The sequence below is a fragment of the Dunckerocampus dactyliophorus genome, chromosome 2 (assembly GCF_027744805.1).
Source record: "Dunckerocampus dactyliophorus isolate RoL2022-P2 chromosome 2, RoL_Ddac_1.1, whole genome shotgun sequence".
NCBI classification, from domain to species: Eukaryota; Metazoa; Chordata; class Actinopteri; order Syngnathiformes; family Syngnathidae; genus Dunckerocampus; species Dunckerocampus dactyliophorus.
The window spans coordinates 41,579,154-41,592,540 of record NC_072820.1 but is presented as its reverse complement, the minus strand read 5'-3'; the positions used below and the strand labels follow the sequence as shown (position 1 = coordinate 41,592,540).

Sequence of the window (13,387 nt, the reverse complement as noted above, 5' to 3'; positions counted from 1 at the left end):
GTCAATGCTAACGTGTGAGTCTATGTAATAATTTATTTATGCTTAAGATGTCTTGTTTTCCCTTATTATGTCAACTATATTGGGTAATACTAAGGATAGATCGGCCACCGATCAGTATCGGCCGATTTCCGTAAAAAAATGCGTGATCAATGCCTTTCAAAGCCGATCACCTGTGGCTAGTACTATTGCACCCGCAGCGATCCTTTCGTGCAGTGTAGTGTCTTGCACTAACTAACATCTTGGGTCCTCCCACTTTCCCTCAAAGCAAAAGCAATCATTCCACCTACTTGCTAACACATGCCACAAAAGCTATCTTCCGGTGGTAAAAAGCTTTCATAAGGCATTTGAAGAACAACACTTGACGCAGATTGGCTCACGGGAGCTCACGTCAAACAACAGCTAACGCGGTCACTCACCCGTATGTGTGTGACAGTCAGACGGCTAAGTTAATAACCCAAATTAAAATTCAATTCATCAGATGAGAGCAGCCTTTCTCACTGGTGGAAGTTCGCCAAAGTCTCCACAAAGAAGGTGTCTCATCCTTTGGAAGTTTCAGGAGTTGTCTTAAGTACAATGTTTTTGTCTACGTTACAGTGATTTTATGGTTCCTTTTTTCATATCATATAGCCAGTAGCAGGGTTGCAGCCAGGAACTCTGGGTCCCATGATAAAAATCACGTCCCCCCCCCTTTATTAATTAATTACAAATTTTATAAATGACCTATTTTTGAGCCCCCCGGCAGTCGAGGGACCTTGGAATTGTCCTGACTTTTCCCCTTTCAATACGGCACCCTCAGCCATCAGCACTCATTATAAATAAATTGAAAAATGTATAATTAATCCATGTGATCGGTATCAGTATCGGCCAATTTCAGTCCTGGATGATCGGTACCGGAATCGGCAGCATAAAACCCTGATTGAAGCCTCCCTAATGTTATTTCATGTCTAGATGGTTCTAATAATGCTAAAAACATATTTAGAAGGTCTTAAACAGGTTATCTATGCTCTAACTACATTTATAAATAAGGAATCCGACTTCGTGGAAATTCACTTACCGCGGTCGGGTCGGGAAAAAATTAACTGTGATAAACAAGGGATGACTGTATTTTAAACATAAGAAGTTGCCAAATTTACAAATGTATTAGTGATTGCTGTGATATGGAGATATGGTCTGTGATATGTGATATGGTCTGCTATTTGCAGACGATGTGGTCCTGATGGCCTCATCGGGCTGTGACCTGCAGCGTTTACTGGGACGGTTTGCATCTGAGTGTGAAGCTTCTGGGATGAGACTCAGCACCTCCAAATCTGAGGCCATGGTTCTCAGTCGGAAAAGGGTAGATTGCTCCCTCCGGGTTGGGAATGAGGTCCTGCCCCAGGTGGAGGAGTTCAAGTATCTTGGAGTCTTGTTCACGAGTGAGGGAAGGTTGGAGCGTGAGGTCGATAGGCGGATCGGCACAGCGTCTGCAGTAATGCGGTCGCTGTACCGAACTGTCGTGGTGAAGAGAGAACTGAGCCGGAAGGCAAAGCTCTCAATTTACCGTTCGATCTATGTTTCCACCCTCACCTATGGTCATGAGCTTTGGGTCATGACCGAAAGAACGAGATCGCGGATACAAGCGGCTGAAATGAGTTTTCTTCTTAGGGTGGCGGGAGATAGGGTGAGGAGCTCGGTCATTCAGGAGGAGCTCAGAGTAGAGCCGCTGCTCCTTCACATCGAGAGGAGCCAGCTGAGGTGGCTCGGGCATCTAGTCCGGATGCCTCCCGGACGCCTCCCTGGTGAGGTGTTTCGGGCATGCCCAACCGGGAGAAGGCCCCGGGGAAGACCTATGACACGCTGGGGGGATTATGTCTCATTATGTCTGGAGGAGGTGGTCAGGGACCGGGAAGTCTGGGCTTCCCTACTAAGATTGCTGCCCTCACGACCCGGACCCGGAGAAGCGGAGGAAAATGGAATGGAATGGTGATATGGAGAAGACATTTATGAACCTGTAAACATGAGATGTTCTCCTATGTAACCTTGAATTCATTTTGAAATATACTAAACAAACAAAGTCTGATGCCTACTAACTTTAACAAAGTACTGTCACAAGTCAAATTCAAGTGACTGAAAACCAGTGAATGCAAATAGGGACAATGACTGCATGGAGGGATGCTCTTTTTGTAAGCTGGCGATGAAAGACCATGTGCCCTCTTCCCAATCTATTGCTCTGTTGCTCTGGTTGGCTGGGAACAGCTCACATTGTGCTTTTTTGTAGTAATCCAGCTAATCCTGGATTATTCACCCTCTGTTCCTCTTCTTTCCCCACTACCGCTTCTTTTTGGGGGGGGGGGTTCTGCTTTAGAATTTATGCACAGCTGCATCCTTCAATTGAATACCAGAGTCTTAACCTCAACCTCGCTCAAACATTTTAGTTCAGACCTTTCCTTTCAGACCTTTCCTTCAAGCGTTTTTTTCACCATTTTCCCCCAACTTCTTGCTAAACATTCACAGACTATTCCCTTGGAAGTCTTGTATTGCAGTGGTTAATAGTATGGGAAGTACTGTGCATATCTCCATCTGTCTAAACCTTGTGGATTATTCCTTGTTTCACTGTCACCCACCTCAGTAAAGATTTGTTTTTAAATTCCCACAAAAGATTCACATTTGACTGTGTCTTCACTGGTTTTTTACAGAAAGATTGCTGCCACTGATATGATCACACCTCTAGCGCCCTTCTGCACTCTTTCTCTATAGTAATTAACTCCCACAGTCAAATTATCACTATAACACCTTATGTTGCAAGACATCTTGTGTAGAACTAAGTACACCACCTTTAGTTGTCTTAACAAGCCTTCTACATTTCTAGGCTATTACAATCACTCTCCCACTGCCATGGCTTTCAGTACTTTTTTTTTAAATGTAGACCTTTGTGAAGATTCCGTTTCATGCTGTGTATATTGTATCCTGGGTAGCATGATGGCCACACTGTCAGGAGATCAGGAAGATCTGGGTTTGAATCTCCGTTTGGGCATCTCTGTGTGGAGTTTGCATGTTCTCCCCGAGCGTGCATGGGTTTTCACCGGGTAGTCCAGTTTCCTCCCACGTTCCAAAAATATGCATTTTAGGTTAATTGGTGACTCTATTGGAAATTGGCAATTGTGCTCTACGATTGGCTGGCGACCAGTCCAGTGTGCACCCCGCCTCTCTCCCAAAGTCAGCTGGTATAGGGTCCAGCATACCTCCGCGACCCTAGTGAGGACAAGCGGCATAGAAAATGGGTGGATGGCTACAAAGCTAAACTGCTCAACGTTCTCAAAAATAAGGTATAGTCGTTCCTCGCCACGTCATGGTTAAAATTTTGCAGCTTCACTATCATGTTTTTTCAAGTATATTAATAACTCATGCTGTTTCGTGATTGAATAAACCCATCCATCCATCCATTTTCTATGCCGCTTCTCCTCATTAGGATTGCAGGGGTATGCTGGAGCCTATCCCAGCTGACTTCGGGCGAGAGGCGGGGTACACCCTGGAATGGTCGCTAGCCAATCGCAGGGCACACATAGACAAACAACCATTCGGTTGAATAAACCCTATTCTTAAAAATATATACAGTCATGGAAAAAATGTTTAGACCACCCTTGCTTCTTCAGTTTCTTGTTCATTTTAATGCCTGATACAACTAAAGGTACCTTTGTTTGGACAAATACAACAATGAAAAATAGCTCATAAGAGTTACATTTTTTGGCAGTGCAATGCTATAGCTATTCATGTAAAAACTTTAAAGAACTTAAGTGATTTTGGTTATCATCAAGAAAACGACGGAAGTTGCGAGATATCAGCTCTTAAATTCAACTCTTATGAGCTATATTTGTTATCGTCATGAGATTTGTCCAAACAAATGTACCTTTAGTTGTACCAGGCATTAAAATGGATCAATAAACTGAGGAATCAAGAGTGGTCTAATCATTTTTTCCATGACTGTATACAGTATGTATGCTTATTTAAGCAAATGTATTTTTTGCCTAAATTAAGTATTTTCAAGCAAAAACATGGCTCGATGAACTAAAGTACAAAAATACAAGGCGTTAAGAAAACATTGTGACTGTAGTACTCTACATTGGTCACTAGGTGTCAGTAATAATTCAGTGAGACAAGCACCAGACTTGATTGCTGGAACAACAGGCTTTTGCTGCAGGTTTAAATTATCTTGCGACACAATAATAATAATAACACAATAATCTTAATAATAAAACAGGCTACCCACGCTAAGCTGAAACTCAACTCTGAACCCCCAAAGTCACTTCCTGTCTGTGCATCAGTCAGGTCCCCAAGGGGAACACATTTATAGCAACACACACGAGCATGAGTCTTATTTATGTCTTAAATGGCTTATTTACTGTTATTTTAAAGATGACAATAGAGGTGTTATTATCATGATCTGTGTGCTGCTTTGCTGCCCTCTTTCTGCCATGTGTTGCAGCACACCCTCGAGCCGCTATGAGGAGCTAATTGGGCACACCTGGTCCTCATTAGATCAGCTTCTTAAGCTGTGTGCAGACTGCTCTCCAATTAACACTAATAAACGAGGGATTACTGTACACCACTATGAATGGTGTGTTAATGGGGTGGAAATCTGGGCCCGTTTTGTATCCTTGAAACTTTTAGAGCTATGAAACACAACAACAAACGTTTTGGCATGACAAAATACAAATACAGTAGTTCACACTGTGGACACACTAAAGTCAAATAACTCGCACTAAAATAGTGTATTGTATCATGAAGGTCAGAAATGGACAGTTAACTAGAAATGCACAGTCCCAGACAACTACATTGTATCCTACTGGACACCCTCCAATTGCCTGTGATAATTGCCTGTACGGTGTATATATACCATAAAGATAAAAATTATTTATCTAATTAATTGTCAGAAAGGTATTAATTAAGTTCCATTCCATTTTCCTCCGCTTATCCGGGTCCGGGTCGCAGGGGCAGCAGTCTTAGTAGGGAAGCCCAGGTCCCCGACCACCTCCTCCAGCTCCACCGGGAGGACACCAAGGCATTCCCAGGCCAGCTATGAGACATAATCCCTCCAGTGTGTCCTAGGTCTTCCCCGGGGCCTTTTCCCGGTTGGGCATGCCCGAAACACCTCACCAGGGAGGCATCCGGGAGGCATCCGGGCTAGATGCCGGAGCCAGCTGAGGTGGAAAATTATGAACAGAATCGGTGACAAAGGGCAGCCTTGGCGGAGGCCAACATTCACCAGAAACAGGCTTCACTTACTGCTGGCAATGCCAACCAGGCTCCTGCTCCGGTTGTACAAGGACTGAATGGCACGTAGTAGCGCGCCACCAATCCCATACTCCCGGAGCACCCCCACAGGACACCGCGAGGGACGCGGTCGAATGCCTTTTCCAGGTCCACAAAGCACATGTAGACCGGTTGGGCAAACTCCCAAGTACCCTCCAGTACTCTCGCAAGGGTGTAGAGCTGGTCCAGTGTTCCGCGACCAGGACGAAAACCACATTGCACCTCCTGTAGCCGAGGTTCGATTGACGGTCGTACCCTTCTCTCCAGCACCCTGGAATAGACTTTCCCAGGGAGGCTGAGGAGTGTGATCCCCATATAGTTGGAACACATCCTCCGGTCACCCTTCTTGAAAAGAGGGACCACCACCCCAGTCTGCCAATCCAGAGCTACTGTTCCCGACTCCCACGCAATGTTGAAGAGACGTGTCAGCCAAGGCATTCTCTCAACATCCAGAGCCTTGAGGAATTCAGGGCGAAACTCGTCCACCCCCGGAGCTTTGCCACTGGGGAGCGTTTTGACTACCCCAGATACCTCAGCCACGGTGATGGAACTGTGCGCGTTTGTGTCCTCAGCCTTTGCTTCCTCCATGGAAGTTATGTCAGTGGGATTGAGAAGGGCCTCAAAGTATTCCTTCCACCGCCCAACTATATCCTCAGTCGAGGTCAGCAGGCGCCACTGTAAACAGTGTGGACCGGGCACTGCTTCCCCTTTCTGAGGCGCCGGACGGTTTGCAGGAACCTCTTCGAGGCCGACCGAAAGTCGTCTTCCATGGCCTCACCGAACTCCTCCCACACCCGAGTTTTTGCTTCGACCACCGCCGAAGCCGCGTGCCGCTTGGCCTGCCGGTACCTATCAGCTGCTTCAGGAGTCCCACAAGCCATCCATGCTCGATAGGCCTCCTTCTTCAGCTTGACAGCAGCCCTGACCTCTGGTTTCCACCATGGGGTTCCGGGCTTGCTGCCATGACTGGCACCGACCACCTTGCGGTGGCCAGTTGGGGTGCTCTCCAGCACTCCTCTGATGGACTCCGAGAAGGCTGGGTAATCTGAACTGCCGTTCGGCGCGTACGCACAAACAACAGTCAGGACCCTTTCCCCAACCCAAAGGCGTAGGGAAATGACCCTCTCGTTAACCAGGGATGACTCCAACACAGAGGCACCGAGCCGGGGGGTATTAATAAGCCCACACCAGCTCGCCGCCTCTCCCCAGCAGCAACTCCAGAGTAGAACAAGGTCCACCCCTCTCGAGGAGTTTGGATCCAGAACCCAAACTGTGGGTCGAGGTGAGTCCGACTATATCTAGTCGGAATGTCTCAACCTCTCTCACAGGTTCGGGCTCCTTCCCCGCCAGAGAAGTGACATTCCATGTCCCAAGAACCAGATTTGGCCGCCGAAGACCAGGTCGCCTAGGCGCCCGCCCTCGACCGCCACCCAAAGCACAATGCACCAGACCCTTATGCTTGCCCCCGCAGGTGGTGGGTCTACGGGGGGGAGATCCCGTGTGGCTTTTTCGGCCGGGCCCGGCCGGGCCCCACGGGTGAGAGCCTGACCACCAGGCGCTCGCCTGCGAGCCCCTCCCCCAGGCCTGGCTCACACGTCCGGGCGAGGTGCGGTCTCTTCTCGTGTGTTTCTTCATAAAGGTCTTCTGATTCACTCTTGGTCTGGCCCGTCACCCAGGACCTGTTTGCCTTGGGAGACCCTACCAGGGGCATATAGCCCCAGACAACATAGCTCCTAGGATCACTCAGGCACACAAACCCCTCCACCACGGTAAGGTGGTGATTCACGGAGGAGGGTATTAATTAAGTCATTCATTAATTTACAAGTAGGAAGGCAATGAACATCAGAATTACAGTCAAACCTGTCTTAGCGACCACCTTTATAGAACGGCCACCAGCAGCCACCGAAAAATCCCCCCAGCAAATTTACATGTTATAGACCCTGTGTATAGCAGCCACCTGTCTAACGCGGCCAGTCGCCACCCATTTTGTCTCCCTTGGTCAATATCTGACCGCATATAGCGGCCAAATTACCGACTCAAGTAGAAGCTTCATGCACGAAAAAGTTTTGTTTTTCAATCAATGAAGCCGTCGTGTGTAGACTTTAATTACTGAGTCCTAGCTCAGTAACAATCATTCACAAGATCCACACAAACTGTCAGTTGTTCCACATAAAAAAGCTGTCTTCTTTTGAGCTTGCTATTTCCTGGTCAAACATGTAACTTTAAGACCATTTGCACCAAAACATTACCAAAAAGTAGGCTGGGAACAGGACGTGCTCCCAGCGACGCTACAATAAAAAAAAAAAAACATACGCTAGCATGCATGCGGCAGCGGGAGCAAAACTGAGTTCGGTTGTACTTAATTGAAGTATTTTAGAATGTACTCACGTTATTTTTTATCAATCCTCATCCACAAATCTATCAAAGTCCTCATCTGGACTGGTCCGTCAACACCCACGCCCTCTACAAGAAGGGCCAGAGTCGCCTTCACCTGCTGAGGAGACTGAGGTCCTTTGGTGTGTGCAGGACTCTTTTACGGACCTTTTATGACTCTGTGGTGGCCTCAGCCATCTTCTATGCTGTGGGCTGCTGGAGAGGGGGCAGCACGGACAGGGACAGGAGCAGGATAAATAGACTGATCAGGCGAGCTAGCTCTGTCCTGGACGGTCCTCTGGACTCCGTGGAGGAAGTGGGGGAGAGAAGGATGTTGGCTAAGCTGACATCCATCATGGACAACACCTCTCACCCGCTACATGACACTGTTGTTTCCCTGAGCAGCTCCTTCAGCACCAGACTGTTACACCCACGGTGTAAGAAGGAGAGGTTCCGCAGGTCCTTCATACCGACTGCTGTCAGGCTCTACAACACCTGCACCACCTGAACCATGTTGTAGACACTATGCTTTCTTTACACTGTTCTCTTTACTTGTCTTGCTGCTGTAACAAGTAAATTTCCCCGCTGTGGGATAAATAAAGTACATACAATCCAATCTTCTGTATTCAACACAAAAAAAGCCGTCTTCTTTTCCGTTCGCTACTAGTCTGTTAACTTGTCAGTGTTATTCAGCTCCGAAGCAAAGGAAAGGAAACTTCTCCTGTTGCTTCTGCCAACTTTATTTATTGAACACGGCCACCAGACAGCAGCTCAGAACACACACACATGTCTCAGCATCGTCTGTCCTTCCTGCTTGCCCACAAGGCAAAGGTTAAACAAGCCCCACTACATAGCTGTCCAGGAAATGCCTGTAACAAGTGACACCGTTTATTTCCTGGTGTGAGACAATGCGCACAATGTGTGTCAATACTGTAATTCCGCTTGTTGTGGGGAAGGAGAGATTCACGTCGCCGATGCACTTTAATCGCTTTATTAACAGCGGAGAACACTGCAGGACTTTACATCCACGCCAACATAAACACACTTCCCAACTCTCTCGAAACTCACAGCTAGCACTGAGCCTAGCTCTCCTGCTCGGGACGCCCACCGTCACTTCCCGTCACTTCCTGATGAACTAAAGCTGTAATGACACTCTGCCGTATAAAAAGTAAAATATAAAAAACAAGCGTAAGACATTACTAGCACAGCTTTGTTCTGTGGGTCGTGGATATATTCTATCAGTTATTATTAAGCCTCTAGCTTCCTTTTAGTAAGTAAAAACCTTGGCTATGATTGCACTACATTGTCATGTAGACCTACAAAGTACACTTGGAAGAACAAGAGGTGAATAAATGTATTGCAACTGATGTGAAACTGATGAGGGGTAGGATTAAATAAGCTTTGCTTCTTCCTACTCCTTTTTGGACATGCAAAATTGTGAATTGTACTATGTGATGTGCTACTGTTTGACTCATGCATGTTCAGGATTAAAACCATGAACCATGATAATAACAAGCCTAGTAGTGCTGTACAACTTTTATCTGCAGACCGCAGTGCCCTCTACTGGTCAACATTATTATTTTTTTCCCTTTTTTTTCCTCTACTGGTCAACATTCAAACTGGACGCCAACCTGTCTACAGAGGCCACCTGTCTATAGCGGCCACTTTTGCAGACTCCCTCTAGTGGCCGCTATAGACAAGTTTGACTGTACTTAAATTCCAGATGTTTTCAATCCTGAAGTAGGTAAGATTTCAGCAGTGCCAAAACAAAAACCTTTTAAAAATGCATCTAAAATGCATCTTTTTAAGTAATTTATTGAAAATAATGAATCTATGTAGATTTAAATGCATCAAATTGTGCACTGTGGGATGGTCACCCAAACTGTCCTTATAAGGAATTTACTATTTTACTATTGCCATAGATTCGTCAGGATTACCTGAACAATAAGGAAAAGACATTTCCCATTCCTGCAATAAATGTTACTGGACTGTAGGGATGTATGCCAAAGCACCAGCAATTCTCTCTCTGTTTTCTACCATGTGTGCCGTATCTGTGTTTAGGGAACATTGCAGCACATTGCAGTATTTTGTTGAAGCTTTGATAATGTTTAGCAAAGACAATAGGACTGACGGTTTGAAGAGCTGTACAACACGAATCAGGATGTTTTAGTATTTGGGAAGTAAAAGATGGGTGTTTGCTTTTGATTTTAACCTGTAAAGCATGTTTTCATTATTCATCAGTGGTGTGCTGAAAATAAGTTGTAGTCTTCATTGTTAAAGGTCTAATACTATGCCATGCCCTTGAGTTAGTAACAATGGTGGAAAAGCAATGGCGGGGCAGTAGTACGAATATGCAGCACAATTTATGTTCATTAAAGTAGATTAAAATTCACTCAGCTCACAATGTAAAATATTCTAGTAATCAATCATCCATTCACTGTATAATACGTTTTTTAATCTCACTGTCCCACGCAGGGTTTCATACGTGCAGTTACTTTCCTGGTAAAGGCTTTGACTGGGTGCAATCATCTCTGTGACATACTGTTATCAAGATCCTGACATCTTAATTTCATATCTCCCAAAGGGCTCTCATCAAATTGACTTCAGGCTTTACACTCGACTCTGTGAACACGAGTGAAAAGAAGGAGACACATACCAGAAGAGGTACATTACTTCAACAGAAACACATTGTCTGTCCTTGTGGACCGATTTGGGATTTCTTAATGCTTCATTTATTGGTAATTACGCTTTCCCTTAATATTTGATTTAATTTACATGATGTCCAAAAAAATGAGAGTAGTGAATGCATATTTGATGTGATTTTGCACCATCATAACAACTTTGAAGACTAACTCAGTTTCATTCATTTGAACAAATTAAGTACATACTTCAACCCATCCATCCTCCATACTCTCTTGCACACACACATAAACTCAAAAAGAACTATCCTCTGCTATCTCTGGGAAGACGCAGTGTCCAATTATACCTCACTTATCTTTAAATTGGAATTCTAATTCGTATACACTCATCCCTCGCTTCTAATTTTGCCACTTCAATATATCACGGTTTTTCAGCAAAATATCAATTAATAAATTTTTGTGGCTGAATATGGCCTATTATTGAAGCAAATTTTACTTTGGCTTAAATTAAGAATTTTCAAGCATAAAACTGGCTAAATTAACTAAAATACAAATATAAGGCATTCAGAAGACGCATTCAAAGACTCTGTGAATGATATGTAGTATTGTACACTGGTCAGTGGGTGTCAGTAATGTTACTGTAATGCTTCGTAAGACCACCACTGGAACAACAGGCGTTTATTCCTGATTTTAATGAATCTCACAACAGGCAAAATAATCCGTAATAAAAATACAGGCTACTGTTGCAGCCATAACCCATGGCAAAAAACTAAGCTCTGAACCTACGACGTAACTTCCTGTTCTCTCACCACTCTTCTCTCAGCACCAGAACACCTTTATAGCAACACACGCAAGCATGAGTCTTATTTGTTTTAAATGTCTTATTTTCTGTTATTATGTCTACTATATTTGGTAATAGGAGTGTAAAGCAGACAATAGGGGTGTTATTTTGTGTGTAGAGGGCTCTAATAATGTTAAAAACCATATTTAAAAATGTGGTAAACAGGTTTTCTATGCTCTAACCATAAATAAGAATTGCTATTTTGCAGAAATTTATTTATCATGGTCAGGTCTGGAACCAATGAACCGCAATACATGAGGGATTACTATATAGGCCTTTGTCTCTTGGCTTCCTTTGACTGACTATCTATAAATTGATTATGTTTTAAAAATAAGTATTTATTCAAGAAATAATCTAATCTTCAGTCAAATGGTGTGGAGAATCTCTGCATATTGTGAACTCCAGATTGCATGCTACTGTTGTATTGGGAAGAATAAGGCAGCCTGGAGGAGTTACAGTTATAGCTATTGTGGACATCTTTCTGGATGTTGGGGTTAGGCTTAGTTACTTTCTAGTGTAATTCCCAATAAAGACATATTTCATGTGCACATAGATATTAAAGTGAATTTATATCCTACATGCCTTTTATCTTGTCCTGATGCTCCGATCCATGAGTTTGAAAGGCTTAAAGTTAGACTTAACCTTCGAAGCACTCGTATGACTTAATGTGGTCCAACACTAAATAAACAAAGTACACAGTATAAGTATAAATCCAGTATAAAACGTGGCGATGACATCACAGGCAGACTGAATCGAGTGTAGCGTCCGTGTTGGGCATCTAGAGTCACTCTTTACAGGACAAAACCTCACAAACTTGTCATCCGTCATCCGTGCACCCCACTTAAAAGGCATGACTAATCAACCTACACCAAATCAAACTGTTACACGTTTTAAGCGCTAAAAAACACAAACACATCAATATAAAGCCTGCCGTGTCTTAAATGCTTTACTTCCTAGTATCGATTCAATCGAATGATTACCTTTTAAATGATTTTAGATCGATTTACTGTATGTCATCCAGAATGGCAACTTGCTGAACACAGATCAATGTAGTTAAATCATAGGACTATAAATTGATGCATCTATGTAGTGGATGAATCGTTACGCCCCTACTGAAATGAGTATCCAAATCCAGTGTCAAACATAGACTTTATATGGTTTCCCAAGAACACCACACAAACCGTGTCACACCTCCAACTGAAAAGCCTTTGCTACAGCAATAAAGTGAAAGGCTAAAATCTTGCCATGACCCTGACAGACATTTTTATGGCAGCCAAGCTAAATGAAGCAGCGGAAGCTTTCACTAGCAATAAAGTAGTCCTTCACATGATTAAATCGAGAGTTTGCACTGAAAAGGCTTTTATCCACTGGTGAGATTACTCTTTTTATCACGTAGTACTGATCAAAGTTCAAATTGTGTACTGTATAATATTATCAATATACATTTCTAATATATTTATTTAACAGTACGCTGTAGGTATGTATGTTTAATGCAGAATGTATTATGGATATGTATAATATTTTCCATCTCAAAAGGAAAATTAAGATCTTGAAAACATCTAGACTTGAATTTTGTTTGGCTGCAGCAGCTCAGTGTCCTTCAGCGGGCAACTGTGATTGAATTGGAATGGTTCCAATTCTGAGCTCAGTGAACTGGGAGAGTTGTTAAAGCAAAGCGAATTTTAGGCCAAACAGCCAAGTATATTTGCTGCAAACCCATTCCCAGATTTGTCAACACCGGCTAATTTTAGTCATGGTTTGCTCACTGTCCGCAAATTCACCCGAATTCTCCTATCCTCAGCTGAAAAGCTCTGTCCATGAAGCTCAAAAAGATAAAATGAAAGCCATCTGTCAGCCAAATAAGCAAAATCTGCTGGATGCTGTTTCCACATATTCATTGAGTTGTTGGGTTGTCATGGTTATTTGTCCATAACAACAGTCTCCAAGGAGCCCAACAAACACTCATGCCGTCATACAACAGGAAACCGGTAAAAGCAAAGAGATATGCCCACCTACACATTAACCCCTGTAGATACCTTTGACCATCCATTGCCCCATATCATCAATACAAAAAAAATGTTGTATATTGTAAAAATCATCCACATTACATCACAAGATTTACTTACTCTGCTCAAAAAAAGTAAGAAACTGCCGTACATGTCAATGAAAACCTACAGCAGAAAGAATTAAGGATCAAGAGACAGCAAAAAGATTAGGTAGTTTATATAAAGAGAGGAAATAAGGT

At 43.7% G+C, this 13,387-nt stretch overlaps 1 protein-coding gene across 1 annotated transcript in view; it reads right to left on the bottom strand.

The window, feature by feature from the left end:
* Positions 1 to 13,387, bottom strand: part of LOC129173822 (ras-related protein Rab-26) — a 93,071-nt gene that overhangs the window by 53,134 nt on the left and 26,550 nt on the right. The window lies entirely within an intron of this gene.